The 14,825-nt window shown below is 41.0% G+C and overlaps 1 long non-coding RNA gene across 4 annotated transcripts in view; it reads left to right on the plus strand.

Annotated features, from left to right (window-relative positions):
- LOC142662412 (uncharacterized) overlaps positions 1 to 14,825 on the plus strand; it is a 112,047-nt gene that overhangs the window by 18,896 nt on the left and 78,326 nt on the right. For all 4 annotated transcript variants that reach the window (XR_012850939.1, XR_012850937.1, XR_012850938.1 and 1 more), the window contains exon 2: positions 10,502 to 10,654. This is a non-coding gene — a long non-coding RNA (uncharacterized LOC142662412). The remainder of the gene's footprint in view (positions 1 to 10,501; positions 10,655 to 14,825) is intronic.

Here is a 14,825-nt window from a genome sequence, read left to right on the forward strand (position 1 = left end):
AACTGCAGTCAGCCTGTACTTGGAACTACGTTGTATATATTCCCTATATATACAACATTGCATAAAATTAGACAGATAGCAGTGCATTGTGGGAGCTCAGAGGATTGTCACATGACTGATAGTGGGGAGGAGCTAAACTGCTATCGGTTACCAAGGGCTAACAGAATTTGAAAATTACCTTTTAGATATATAAGGCATAACATGATGACAATCAAAACGGATATAAATACAATAAAGCAAAGTTAGACCCTGTTCACACTGAGTGTATTCGACACGTATTTTGGTGCGTATTATGCTCCAAAATACGGGGCAAAAAAGCCTTGATTAGACTTTCCATTCAAATCAATGAGAATGCGCCCTGTTAGTACATTCAATGAGCATATTTAAAAACTGTCGCGTTAAAAGAAAAGCGTCAGGTCAATTTTTTTTAGGTAAAATGCGTCAAATGTTCCCATAGTCAATGGGCGTCCTAATTACATGCCAAAATCGTGCAGAAAGCACGCTCAAAATCTGTCAAAAAAATGCGACAAAAGGGCCTGTATGTTAAAAGGCTCTTTACAAAAACGCTAGAATATTTGACACATTTACATGCCCTTACTCAACATGCCACATGAATTTGAGATGTGAAATGGTGTCAGTAGCAGAAATGTAATACTTAAAGAGTCTCTGTCACCAGATTATAAGTGCCCTGTCTCCTATATAAGGAGATGGGCGCTGTAATGTAGGTGATAGTAATGCTTTTTATTTTAAAAAAACGATCTTTTTTCACAACGTTAGGAGCGATTTTGGTTTATGCTAATGAGTTGCTTAATGCCCAAGTGGGCGTACTTTTACTTTCGACCAAGTGTGCGTTGTACAGAGGAGTGCATGACGCTGACCAATCAGCATCATGCACTCTACATTCATTTACACTGCACTAGCGATATAGTTATATCGCTATGTGCAGCCTCATACACAAGCCCTAACATTACTACAGTGTCCTGATAATGAATACACATGAAATCCAGCCTGGACGTCATGTGTACTCAGAATCCTGACACTTCTGAATCTTTTTTTGTGAGATTCCGGCAAGTGAAACCAAATCTCGTTTAGCTCCGAGATCTCGCGAGATTTCGTATCCGTTGCTGGAATCTCACAGAAAAGAGTCAGAAGTGTCAGGATTCTGAGTACACATGACGTCCAGGCTGGATTTCATGTGTATTCATTATCAGGACACTGTAGTAATGTTAGGGCTTGTGTATGAGGCTGCACATAGCGATATAACTATATCGCTAGTGCAGTGTAAATGAATGTAGAGGAGTGCATGATGCTGATAGGTCAGCATCATACACTCCTCTGTACAACGCCCACTTGGTCGAAAGTAAAAGTACGCCCACTTGGGCATTAAGAAAGCTCATTAGCATAAACTTAAATCGCTCCTAACTTTGTGAAAAAAGATCGTTTTTTTAAATGAAAAGCATTACTGTCACCAACATTACAGCGCCCATCTCCTTATGTAGGAGACAGGGCACTTATAATGTGGTGACAGAGCCTCTTTAAGTTAGTAGTTCACTTGAAAACCTGAATGTCAATTAGTCGTGAACTCCGATTCATTTATTTTTTAACTTGTGTCAATATTATTTTAGCGTTTTAATTTTCTGTTGGTCATTATTGCTCTACTGAAATCCTTCTAACTAGATTGGGGTGTTGAAGACCATCACAGATTAACATTCAGAGATTAAGAAATTAGAAATGTTGAATGTGACCTTGCTTGGAGCCTTGCCTAAATTATTAAAACTTCATTTTGACTCTAAGTAGTACAACCATCGCATAGCAATTATCTGGGGATTAAACTCAATAATTCTATAGAGTCACTGTATAAAATTAGCTTCTCTCTTATGTTTGGCTTTAAAGAGGATCTGTCACTAGTTTAGTAATGCCCAATCTCCGCGCTAATCTAATAGGCGCTGCCACACTGATGATAGTGAAAATTGTGTCCCAAAAAGTTTTATTTTAAAAGTTATGAGGTTTTGTTCCTAAATATGCAAATGAGGCTGCACTTGACAAGTGGGCGTCACCACCAGCGATTCTCCTGAGTTGGAGCTCCTCCCAGCCTCTGACACTATCCTATCCGCATGAAGCTGCTTCACACAGTGTGAGAGACTGAGGCTGCAGGGAAGGGGGATCACTTCAAATAGCCATATCTCGGGCTGTGGACCACCTAGAACAGTTCTGGTGGCATATGAAAGAGGAGATTCTAATCTTTCATATGACACCAATGGATCGCAATTCGAGCTGTGAAACAATCGGAGGTATCACCAGTTGAAAACACAGTCTGGAATGGAAGTTGTATAATATATGATCACACTGTGTTGCTGAGCTGGGAAGAGGAGAACTGTGTGACGCAGATTAGACAACGTCATACAGAAAATTTTACACCGTCCAGAAAAGAACGAGCAAGTATAGCCAAATTAGCATATTTGGAAAAATGCACACAACTTTACAAATAATTAATAGTTTTGATAAAAAAAATACCACTTTAGTTATCAGCAACATGAAGCCGATTTAGATTAGTTAGGAGATGGGGAATTAAAAGGGTTTTACAGCCATTAAAAATTGTTGGCCCTTATGTTTACATGTATTTCCAGCTTATTGATGTTCATGATATAATTAATTATATTACGCAATATACATGCTTGAAATGTGGAGTTGCTTATGACGGTGTATTGGTTCTCTTCTTTGTCTTATTAATACGTCCTTATTTTTTGTCACTATGCTATCTTGTTTGTGTCGCTAAGATGACATGTTGGTCGTTGAGGTGACTTATTGTAAACTTAACCAGTTCAGGACCGGGCTATTTTGAGCCTTCAGGACCAGACACCGATATCCATTTTTAGGACGCGTTAGTTAAATGGCTATAACTTTTTTATTTGTTGTGCTAACTAAGTGATTTTTGCGATATTTTTTCCGCAGACAATGCAGGTTTCTTTTTTTATCTTATTTATTCACATCCTTTTTGCTATTTTAGAATTTTTATTCTTAAAGTTTGAAAATAATAGTAAAAAAATAAGCTTTTTTACGTTTCAGCTATTTGTTTTTGGTAATAACATAGTTTTACCCTAAAATAGACCTTTTATTTGTGATCGCCATTGTCTACCGTAAATTTTAATATATTACATGTCTATATTAGGGTAATTGGGTCAGCGCTAGCGTTACAACAGTGATTGGCGGGGGGTGGGCATTTTATGTGTATGTATTATTCGTTTTTTTTGCACTTTACTTTACTATTTTTTTATTACTATGGTCTCTCCCTCAAAGGTCAAAAAAGACTTTGGGAATCTTTATATATATTTTTTTCTTTCTTTTACACCATCTTTTCCACTGTAACTGGAGCTGCACAGCAGATCGGCGCTGCAATGTAGATAAGAGTAACGTGTTTTGGTTTTTTTAAAACGAGCACTTTTGGCCAAGTTATGACCATATTTATATTTATGCAAATGAGGCTTTCAAAAGTACAACTGGGCGTGTTTAAAGTTATGTACAAGTGGGCGTGTATTATGTGCGTACATCGGGGCGTTTTTACTTGTTTTACTAGCTGGGCGTTGTGAATAGAAGTGTATGATGCTGACGAATCCGCATCATCCACTTCCCTTCGTTAACACCCAGCTTCTGGCAGTGCAGACACACAGCGTGTCCTCGAGAGATCACACTGTGACGTCACTCACTTCCTGCCCCAGGTCCTGCATCGTGTCGGACGAGCGAGGACACATCGGCACCAGAGGCCACTGTTGATTCTGCAGCAACATCGGCGTTTGCAGGTAAGTAGCTACATCGATTTACCTGCAAACGCCGATGCTGCTGCAGAATCAAATGTAGCCTCTGGTGCCGATGTGTCCTCGCTCGTCCGACACGATGCAGGACCTGTGAGTGACGTCAGAGCGTGATCTCTCGAGAACACGCTGTGTGTCTGCACTGCCAGAAGCTGGGTGTTAACGAAGGGAAGTGGATGATGCTGATTCGTCAGCATCATACACTCCTAGTCACAACGCCCAGCTAGTAAAAGAAGTAAAAACGCCCAGATGTACATACACAATACACTTGTACACAACTTTAAACACGCCCAGTTGTACTTTTGCAAGCCTCATTTGCATAAATATAAAAATGGTCATAACTTGGCCAAAAATGCTCGTTTTTTAAAAATAAAAAACGTTACTCTTATCTCCATTGCAGCGCCAATCTGCTGCAATAGGAGATAGGGGTTGCAAAATCTGGTGACAGAGCCTCTTTAAAGAGAGGCTGAGCCGCGCACAACCTTCTCTCCCGGAGATGAATTATCTCCAGTAATGGTTATTTATTTACATTTTGCAGACAAGCTCTCATAGCCATGCATTTTTCCTTTTTATTTTCCAATTGTTTTTTATATTTTGTTTGTTCAAGTAAAACAAAAAAACCTTCTTTCTTCATCACAGAGATATTCTAGAGTCCCTAGTCATAGTTAGAAGTTGTTACCAAGGAGATTTCAATGCATCAGTGATCCTGTACAGATATTTTTTTCAGACAACTGGTTTAGGCTGTATTCACATCTGCGTTGTGGCTTCCGTTCTAGCGTATCCGTCAGAGGACCACAACGACGGAAGTTAACGTTTCCGTCAAAAACCCCATTGATTTCAATGGGTTTCATATTTGCATCAGTTGTGCTCAGATAGGCTCCGTTCCGTCAGATTTCCGTTTTTTTGATGGTGGAAATACTGTAGTCTGCTGCGCTATTGTTTCCGTCAAAAATTGCGGAATCCTGACAGAAAGGAGCTTTCCGTTTTTTTTTAACATTGTTATCAATGGATAACGGATATGCCATCTGTTTGTATCAGTTAGGCTCTGTTTACATCTGCATTGGGGTCCCGTTCTGATGTTCCGTCGGAGGTTTCCGTCAGAACAGGACCCTGAGCAGACACAAACTGACACAGACGGAAACCAGAGGTTTCCGTCTCCATCACCATTGATTTCAATGGTGTCGCAGCCAGTGTCCCTGGTTTCGTATGTCTATTTTGTGCACCGGATCAGTAGTTTTGCCGGAATCAATAGCGTAGTCGAGGATAGGCCGTCAACTTTTAGGGACTAGACAACCCTTTTAAAGTCTATAGTGAAATCTAAAATGCGCTACATAAAACTGTGTTTCGGTTGGTGGCGTTTTTTGATGCAATTTTGTTGTCAGTGCGCAAAAAAATGGTGACAGCACACTGCGAACACCAATGTAACGTAAACCGCTAAATATAAATAAATATGCGTTACTGCTAAATCTACCTACAATAGGGAGGTTCTTAGTGCACATTTTGATCAAAAACTGTTTGCCCACGTGCCACGACAAGGCGACCTCTGTAAGGTGGGGACCTACTCTGCACATACTCCCAGAACTGGGACTAAGCCTACATATATATCTGGGGATGGTCGGATTCAGCATTAAACTAATGGGCAGGGTAGAATGGGAGGAGTGCAAGAACAAAAAATGGAGGATTTTTTGTGTGCTGTATATTTGCAGTCACAGGCGTTCTTGCACCTGTATACACGTTTTGTATCATTTTGTTGGAATGTGCTGTTCAAACTGTTGTGATTTTGTGGTCAGTGACGTTTTTTTTTTTCCCCAAACGCAGCATGCTCTGGGTATGGCTTTTTTTCTGGCAGTTTTCGCATAGGCTTCTGTATAGGACTTCAAAACCACCAGAAAAAGCGCATGTATAAAGTGACACCAAATGAAAAGCGCTGTTTTATTTTACAAATTGCTGGTGTTTTTACATGCATTTTTTCATGCAGTTTAAATTGCCAGAAAAATTCTTTGTGTGTGAACGGGGCCTTATGATGCTACCTGCCCTGAAAGCAGAATTTGCAATATAAACAGAAAAATAATTTGCCATCGATCCCTCCTTCTATAAATATGGTTTTGATGATGGTTTTTTAGTGCCTGAACTCTGGAAGGAGTAAAAACTGCAATTCATGTTCATCAAATACAATAACGCAGTACATTCTGAATAACAAACCTTAAACCTAATGAATGGAGGCCGAGTTTCCTTCAGCACAAATTATCCTAGAGCAGTAGACGGAGCAGAGAGGTGCGTGTCACGCCAGCACTTTAGTGTATTACTTGCTCACATATACATCATCTTTATGAATTCATTGGGAACATTAATGGAATATACGCTATAATAGGGAACTGCGGCCAGACCTTGGCAGATTATTTATCCTGGCCAAGATCCCTGTAAACACTGCCTAATACCAGTCACTCTGGAGGAACGGCATTGAATTATATCTTTATAAATGAGTATACAACTACCTGCCTTACAGCTTTGTGTCATTATGTAGCTTATTCTTCTCCCAACAAAATAGCGCTCTCCGCACAGTCATTGTTCTTGTAAATGGGTAAACTCTGTGAACAGCCAATTCAGCTGAAGATATCTACATTATTATAAGCTCCATACGGCTATACCAAACTTAATCCAACATTTGTCATTTCAGGGGAATGAATGCACATTTTTTGGCAAGGTATTGCAGCCGTGAAAAAAAATATATGCCTGTTTCTCCTTATAGTTAATTTGTCACAACTATTCAGTGTAGTTTTCAGCCTTGACAAGGAGCTGATCTTTAGATGCGTTCCCAAATTAAATATGTTTAGTGTTGAGCAGAGGAGGAATACATATTGTTGTGTTTACTTTGAATGGAAAGAACATTTTATGCAGCTTTCACTTCTGCACCCATATCAGAGATGTCGTTTAAAACTTTTGGGCCCTAGTGCAAAACCTATTCCAGGGCCCCACCAACCTTTAGGTGCAATAACGTCGCACTGTCTAGTTTCTTTATATAATCTAAGGCTATGTTCACACGGGGTATTTTGCCGAGTTTTTTGACGTGGAAACCGCGTCGCAAAACTCGGCAGAAACGGCCCGAGAACGCCTCCCATTGATTTCAATGGGAGGCGTCGGCGTCTTTTTCCCGCGAGCAGTAAAACTGCCTCGCGGGAAAAAGAAGCGACATGCCCTATCTTCGGGCGCTTCCGCCTCCGACCTCCCATTGACTTCAATGGGAGGCAGGAGAAAGCGTATTTCTCGCTGTTTTATGCCCGCGGCGCTCAATGGCCGCGGGCGAAAAACGGCGCGATAATTGCCACGAAAATCGGCGTATAGGGAGAGGAATATCTGCCTCAAAGTTCCAAACGGAATTTTGAGGCAGATATTCCTCCCCCAAAATACTCTGTGTGAACATAGCCTAAGAGGGACATCTGTAAATATTACGTTATTGTATCAGATTACAGTTCCGGCCATGTGGAGAAGATTTGAGCAAATCTTATCCACATGCTGGTGACATTTTCCGGATGGAAATCAACATCATGCTGGCCACATAGGGTCTCCCACACACAGTATAAAGCTCTATAGTGCCCACGCACAGTATCATGCTCCCATAGTGCCTCCACACAGTATAATTCCCCATAGTGCCCCACACAGAATCATGCTCCCATAGTGCCCCCACACAGTATAATTCCCCTTTACTGCCCTACACAGAATCATGCTCCCATAGTGCCCCCACACAGTATAATTCCCCTTTACTGCCCTACACAGAATCATGCACCCATAGTGCCCCCAAACAGTATAATTCCCCCATAGTGCCCCACACAGAATCATGCTCCCATAGTGTCCCCACACAGTATAATTCCCCTTTACTGCCCTACACAGAATCATGCACCCATAGTGCCCCCACACAGTATAATTCCCCCATAGTGCCCCCACACAGTGTAACTCCCCCACAGTGCCCCACACAGTAGCATGCCCCCATATTGCCCCACACACACAGTTTAATGCCCCCATAGTGCCTGCCCATACAGTATAGTGCCCGACACAGTATAATGCCCTTTAGTTCCCCCACACAGTATAATGCCCCTATAGTGCCCCGCCCAAAATATAATACCCCCGTAGTGGCTCCCCACAAAGTATAATGCCCCGTAGTGTCCACCACACACAATATAATGCCCCCCACAAACTGTAATATACCCCCATAGTGCCTCCTAAAAATTATAAAATTAATATTCCCCTTTCCCGAATCCCATGACAAATGGCTGTGTGAGGCTCGGGGCAGGCAGGCATGATGATGTCACTATATTGTGCCTGTTTGCGCCAAGTCGGTCACGGCAGGCGTCACAGAATGAATGGAGAAGCAGGGAGCTTGCAGCTCCCTGCTCCACCATAGTATTCAACTGTAGGAGTTTTAGGAGGCATGTATGTTATAGCTGTAGTCTGCAACCTGTGTATCTCCAGCTGTTGTGAAACTAAAACATCCAGCCTTTGGGTATCAGGGCATGCTGGGTATTGTAGTTCCACAACAGCTGAGGAGCCAAAGGCTGCAGATCACTTTAGTTCATTGATGGGCAGAGTTCATAGAGGACAGCTTACTGTTTGGTTTTTCAGTCTCATCTTTTTTTTGCATTTCTTAGTGAAGGGCAATTAAGACAAATATCCATTTAAATGTTGATATAGTATTTTAGTTGCAATTTAGTTAAAAAAAAAAATATGTCAGTGGAGGTTATAGTTAAAAGGATTTAATGAAAGTACAGGAAGTGTTCTCCTCATCTGTCATTCTGGATGTGAAGATGATGGTAATGTGTGTTCCAGCAGGTGGGAATAGACTCTTCGTTAATGTATGCCCGATGTACTGTATTCATCACTATGAAATAAGAACTGCTCCTCGTTCCTGATTTCTCTCTACACATATCTAAACTGTGATTATGGATGAGAGGTAGATTGGCATGACACAATCGCCCCGTCCTTGATTGCTGCATTTTCCTTTGATGAGAGAATCTGCAATCATATACCAAAGTCAAAGGAAAAAGTTTATTCAGTGAAAACCGAGCCTCATGACGAAGCAGAATTTTCCTGGCGGACATGTCAAGAAATTTCTGATATTTCTGTAGATTTGAAAACCTTTTTTTTTTAAAAAAATAAAACTTTTTTTCTTTATTTAACATTCATGATCGGTCTATTCCTGCTAAATGCAGATCTTGTTTTTTTTGTTTGGGTTTTTTTTTTAACCCCTTAATGACCAGCTCAACTTTTCTGTTCTTGCCTCTCTGCGTTTCAGCAGCCATAACTTTTTTATTTTTTCATTGACGTGGCTGTTTGAGGCCTTGTTTTATGCGAGACAAATAGTATTTTTTTTCCCCCACAGTCTGGGGATAAAAAAGTATTTTTTTACGGCGTGAATATAGGAAAAAGCGATTCTCGGAATAGTTTTTTTTGTTTATTTTTTATCCCGTTCATGTTTCACGCTAAATAACCCATTAGATTAATTCTTCAGGTTATTACGGTCGTGTAGATACCTAATATGTGTAGGTTTTTTGTTTTTATTTAGTGTAGGGGCAATAAAATTTATTTAATGGAAAATAAAGACTCTTTTTGGGACTTTTTTTATTAATTTATTTGTTTTGTTACTTTTTTTTTTTTTTAATCCCATCAAGGGATAACTTTATTTGTAACTTTATTTTTTACTTGCAATGTATTAGCATACTTCTGTACACTAAGGCTGGGTTCACACGACCTATTTTCAGGCGTAAACGAGGCGTATTATGCCTCGTCTTACGCCTGGAAATAGGGCTACAATACGTCGGCAAACATCTGCCCATTCATTTGAATGGGTTTGCCGACGTATTGTGCAGACGACCTGTAAATTACGCGTCGTCGTTTGACAGCTGTCAAACGACGAGGCGTAAATGGACTGCCTCGGCAAAGAAGTGCAGGACACTTATATACATTATGTGCAGGGCACTTCTTTGCCACGTAATTTGAGCTGTTCTTCATTGAACTCAATGAAGCACAGCTCAAGATTTACGAGCGTCTCAGACGGCTCGCAAAATGCGAGGAGGAGCATTTACGTGTGAAACGAGGCAGCTGTTAACAGTTTGTCTTTTCACACGTAAATGCCTCTCATCGTGTGAACATACCCTAATACATTACACTGTGTCACTATGACACAGGCTGCTGATCGGGCAGCACATAGTGTGCCCGAACAGCAGGCACACGGAACAGACAGCCCTGGGGTCCTTTGTAGGTCCCAGGGCTGACTGCAGAGGGATTCCCCAGTGTTTGATCGCATCACTGGAATCCCGGTGATGCGATCAAAGAGGGGAATTCCCTTTGATCATGCCGCGGTCACGGACCGCGGTAATCAAAGGGTTAAACAGCTGGGGTCGGAATATTTGCCGACCCCAGCTGTGTTCAGGAGGCTGCTCTAAGATCAGGAGCTGTTAGTAACAGCTCCTGCTTAGAGGACGAGCGCTCTCACGAGCGCTCATCAGCCTGATCTGCAGTGACGCCAAAAGACGTCTCTGTAGATTAAGCACCCGCACCGCCTGACGTCAAAAGACAGTGGGCGTTCGGGAAGGTGTTAAACTAAAACAATGTATTTTAGTGTTTTTTTACAATAATAATTTCATCATTGCTGTAACAGAAATAATCTTTCCATCTACTGAACTTGTTCTTATAAACAGCAGCCAAGAAGTACACGCAGACCTGCAGTGTAAAACATAAGGGATAACCAAAGCAGCAGCCTGAGCCAAGAGATGGATTTAAAGACTTCAGAAGACAATGCAGTTAAGCTGGATTTACTGATACCTGTACTCAAGTGTCCATCACTGAAGCAGGTAATCACCCTACAAGTAAATAAAAAATGTAATGTATATAAATATACATGCAGCATATATGTTTGTGTGTGGTTGTAATATGCAAATATCCACAATAACCATGTAAGAGTAAGGTCTCGGCAGCAGACGCAAACCACGGCCATATGCGGCCCTTCAAATAGATTCATTGGCTTGAGAATTTTGCGGGCAAATAGCAATTGTATTCGCAAAACTGCACGGCCATTAATTTACCAGGAAATCTGCTGTTTACTTGTAAAATAATTAGGGCAATTAACAATCTGCTTGAAAAACCCGCCCTCCGCATGCGACTATGGTTTGCTGCCGCCACTGCGTGGAATGGGCAGTCATGATCTGGCCCCACCACCCTACCTCATCAGTGCAAACCCGGTTCTTATTGCATAGATTAGCCCTATGGGAGGTCGGATGAAGACCTGTGCTAATGGTAAATGTTCCAACTATTACTATGTATAATTTAGATTTACTATTGGTAATTCAGATGTTGATTATTCTGATTAGTCTACAATTAATTTGGCAGCTGGTCTGTAAACGTTCCCAGCTTTAGTGTCGTTTTTTTCCCGTCCGGACTGGCATGTTCATGTAACTGAGTAACAGGGAGCCACACCGTATATGTTACCAATCAGCCAATAGACATCTTTATTCTCGACAAAACCACACCATTATGCCAAGATTTTTGTGAAATTTTGACCGTGTCGTATGAACCCAGCCTTAACCTCTGTGATCAGGAAATCATATATACAGGTATTCAGCCTCTGGGTGTGTAAGCAATAAATCTTTAGATTCATTGCCAGGAAGCAGAGATCTTAGAAATAGGGAGCTATTGAAAGAGAAACTATATTAGAAAGTTGCTGAACTTTTCATTATACATTGTATTTATATACAAAGTTTTACCCTGTGACTCTTCCTATTCTAGTCTCTCCGAGTAAAGCCGCCCAGCAGCTGATTTTCCGTCACATTAACTTCTGCGGTATTTTCGTCTCTAAACAGAACAGCTTTACTGCTCAAATCCTAAATGAATTATTGAAGCGCACCCAGTGAGAGAAGGAAATTGATATAAAATCGACTCGTTACATTTTTAATGAGTCAACAAAGATCAATGCAAAGTTGAAAACAGAAACTTTGTTACTATAGCGTGAATTAATAATACGAAAAATAACAATTTTGTATTCTATCTGTGCAGGTTTCATATAAAACCTCTGTAGGTGGCAGAGTCCATTAATTCTATGCAATATGAGGTCTGAGAGGGAAAAAGCGGTCCAAGCACCACTTCTGCCTTATTTCTATCCTCCCCGGCGTGGCTTTTAAAGGGGTTGTATGAGGATAAAGACAACATGGCTTCTCAGAATTAAAAAACAAACAAATATCACTTAGGGCTAGTTCACACAGTGGATTTTGCGTGCCGGGTCCTGCTGCAAAACCGGCTACGTAACTATTTCTTTTGACAGCAGGAAAATCCATCCCTCCCGTTGACATCAATGGGTGGTTCGGGCGGAATCTGACCGCAGATTGAGCAGGCCACTACTTCTTCCTGCTAGATGAAATAATCAGCGGAAAAATGAAGCATCCGACTCCCATTGCAACGAATGGGAGACAGAATTTTGCGGCAGATGTCGCCGCAATATTCCTCCATGTGAACATACCCTCCGAGTTAGACAAACAAACAAACCATCATGGCTTCTTTCTTTGAGAAACTATTACAAAGGGACTTTAAACATGCAGCTCAATGAACAAAATCAACAGCGGACCAATGGTATTCTACGACCTGTTGTACTTCTCTTCCTTCCCCTTTAGAAAATAACTTACAACGTCCGTCCCCCCCAGTTAACGTTTGTAAGGCCATTGGCTCCATAATGTGCTATTATAATTTTTTTATCCCTTAATGACGGGGCCTGAAAAGGCCTTAACGCCCAGCTACATTTTTCAGTTTTTGCCTTTCAGCAGCCATAACTTTTTAATTTTTTCATTGACGTGGCTGTATGAGCCCTTGTTTTATGTGGGAGAAATTCTATTTTGGGGGGTGGTAGAAAAAAATTCACTGTCAATTATGTATATAAAAAAAAAAGTATGAATATAGGAAAAATCGATTTTTTACTGATTTTTTCTTTGTTTATTTTTTATCCCATTCACATTTCATGCTAAATAACCTGCTAAATTAGTTCTTCAAGTTATTACGGTCTTGTAGATACATGATATGTGTAGGTTTTTCGTTTTTATGTACTGTAGAGGCAATAAAATATATTTTATGCAAAATAATGACTTTTTTGGTGCCATTTTTTTAGTTATTTTTTTGTCACATTTCTTTTTTAATCCCATTAAGGGATCATTTTATTTCAACTTTATTTTTAAACTTATGTATTAGCATACTCCTGTATGCTTATACATTACACCGTGTGACTATGACACAAGCTTCTGTTAGGGGCAGCAAATAGTGTGTCTTATTAGCAGGCAAACTGAACAGACCACCCGGGGTCCTTTCTAGGTCCCCAGATCTGACTGCAGAGGGATTCCAGGTCTTCGATCGTGTCACCGTGTTTCCAGTGACACATTTGAAGAGGGGAGTTCCCTATGATCATGCCGCTGTCACTGACCGTTTCCGATCCCAGCAGTGTTCAGCAGGCTGCTCTAAGTTCTAAGCAGGCCGCTCATCAGCGTTTTCTACAGCGATGCCAGAAGACGTCGCTGTAGACGAAGCACCTGTACCACCTGCCGTCAAAAGACGATGGGCGGTCATTAAGGAGTTGTTATTTTTTAACCCGTTAGTGATCGCCCCATAGTGTTTTTACGTCGGTCACTATCGGGCCTTATTCCAATGCAATAGACTTTTTACGTTGCGGCATCGGAATAAGTAAACAGAGCAGGGAGCTGTCAAATCTCCCTGCTCTCAGCTGCCAGGGGTAGCTGAGGGCTGGGGGCATCCCTGCTCGACCTGGTGAGATCGATATTAGTATCGATCTCACCCGTTTAACCCTTCAGATGCGGTGCTCAATAGCGTGCACAGCATCTGTGTGGTTTTGGAGAGAGGGAGGGAGCTCCCCCTCTCATCCCACCGACACCCGGCGATAAGATTGCCGAGTGTCTGTGTCTCCGATGGCAGCCGGGGGCCTAATAAAGGCCCCCAGGTCTGCCTGTAATGAATGCCTGCTAGATCATGCCTCTGGCATGACCTAGCAGATGCCTGTCCGTTTTACACGGACAGGCATAATACACTGCAATACAGAAGTATTGCAGTGTATTATAATAGCGATCGTATAATCGCATAGTGAAGTCCCCTAGTGGGACTTGTAAAAACGTTCAAAAAAAAAAGTTTAATAAAAAGTGAAAAAAAAAAGTGAACAAAAAATGAAAAACCCACTTTTCCCCCTTACAAAGTGCTTTATTATTAACAAACAAGATAAAGTAAAAAAAAAGTTACACATATTTGGTATCACCACATCCGTAACGACTCCAACTATAAACTTATTACATCATTTAACCCGCACGGTGAACGTCGTAAAAAAACATGCAAAAATTGCTGTTTTCTTTGAATCCAGCCTTAAAAAAAATGTGATACAAAGTGATCAAAAAGTCGCATCTACTCCAAAATGGTACCGATAAAAATTACAAGTCCTCCTACAATTGCATCGGCAAAAAAAATAAAAACGTTACGGCTCTTCAAATATGCAGACACAAAAACAAATAATTTTGAAAAAAAAGTGTTTTCACTGTGTAAAAGTAGTAAAACATACAAAAAATATACAAATTTGCTATAGTTGCAATCGCAACAACCCACTGAATAAAGGTATTGTGTTCTTTATACCACACGGTAAACGGCGTAAATTTAGGACGCAAAAAAGTGTGGCGAAATTGCTGGGTTTTTTTCTATTCCCCCCCCCCCCCCCAAAAAAAAGTTTATAAAAGTTAATCAATAAATTCTATGTACCCCAAAATGGTGCTATTAAAAATTACAAATCTTCACACCAAGCGATTGGTGGGGGTCTCAGTGCTCAGATCCCCACCAATAAAAACTTCTGACATGTCACTATGACATGTCAGAAGTTTGTCAAACGTTTAGTTACCCTTTAACTTAAATGTTTATGGCATATCCACAAGTGACTGTTACATGTGAGTCCCACCTCTGAGACCTGCACCTGTTTTAAAAATGGGGACCTGTGTC

This window comes from Rhinoderma darwinii, chromosome 10 (assembly GCF_050947455.1).
Source record: "Rhinoderma darwinii isolate aRhiDar2 chromosome 10, aRhiDar2.hap1, whole genome shotgun sequence".
Classification (NCBI taxonomy): domain Eukaryota; kingdom Metazoa; phylum Chordata; class Amphibia; order Anura; family Rhinodermatidae; genus Rhinoderma; species Rhinoderma darwinii.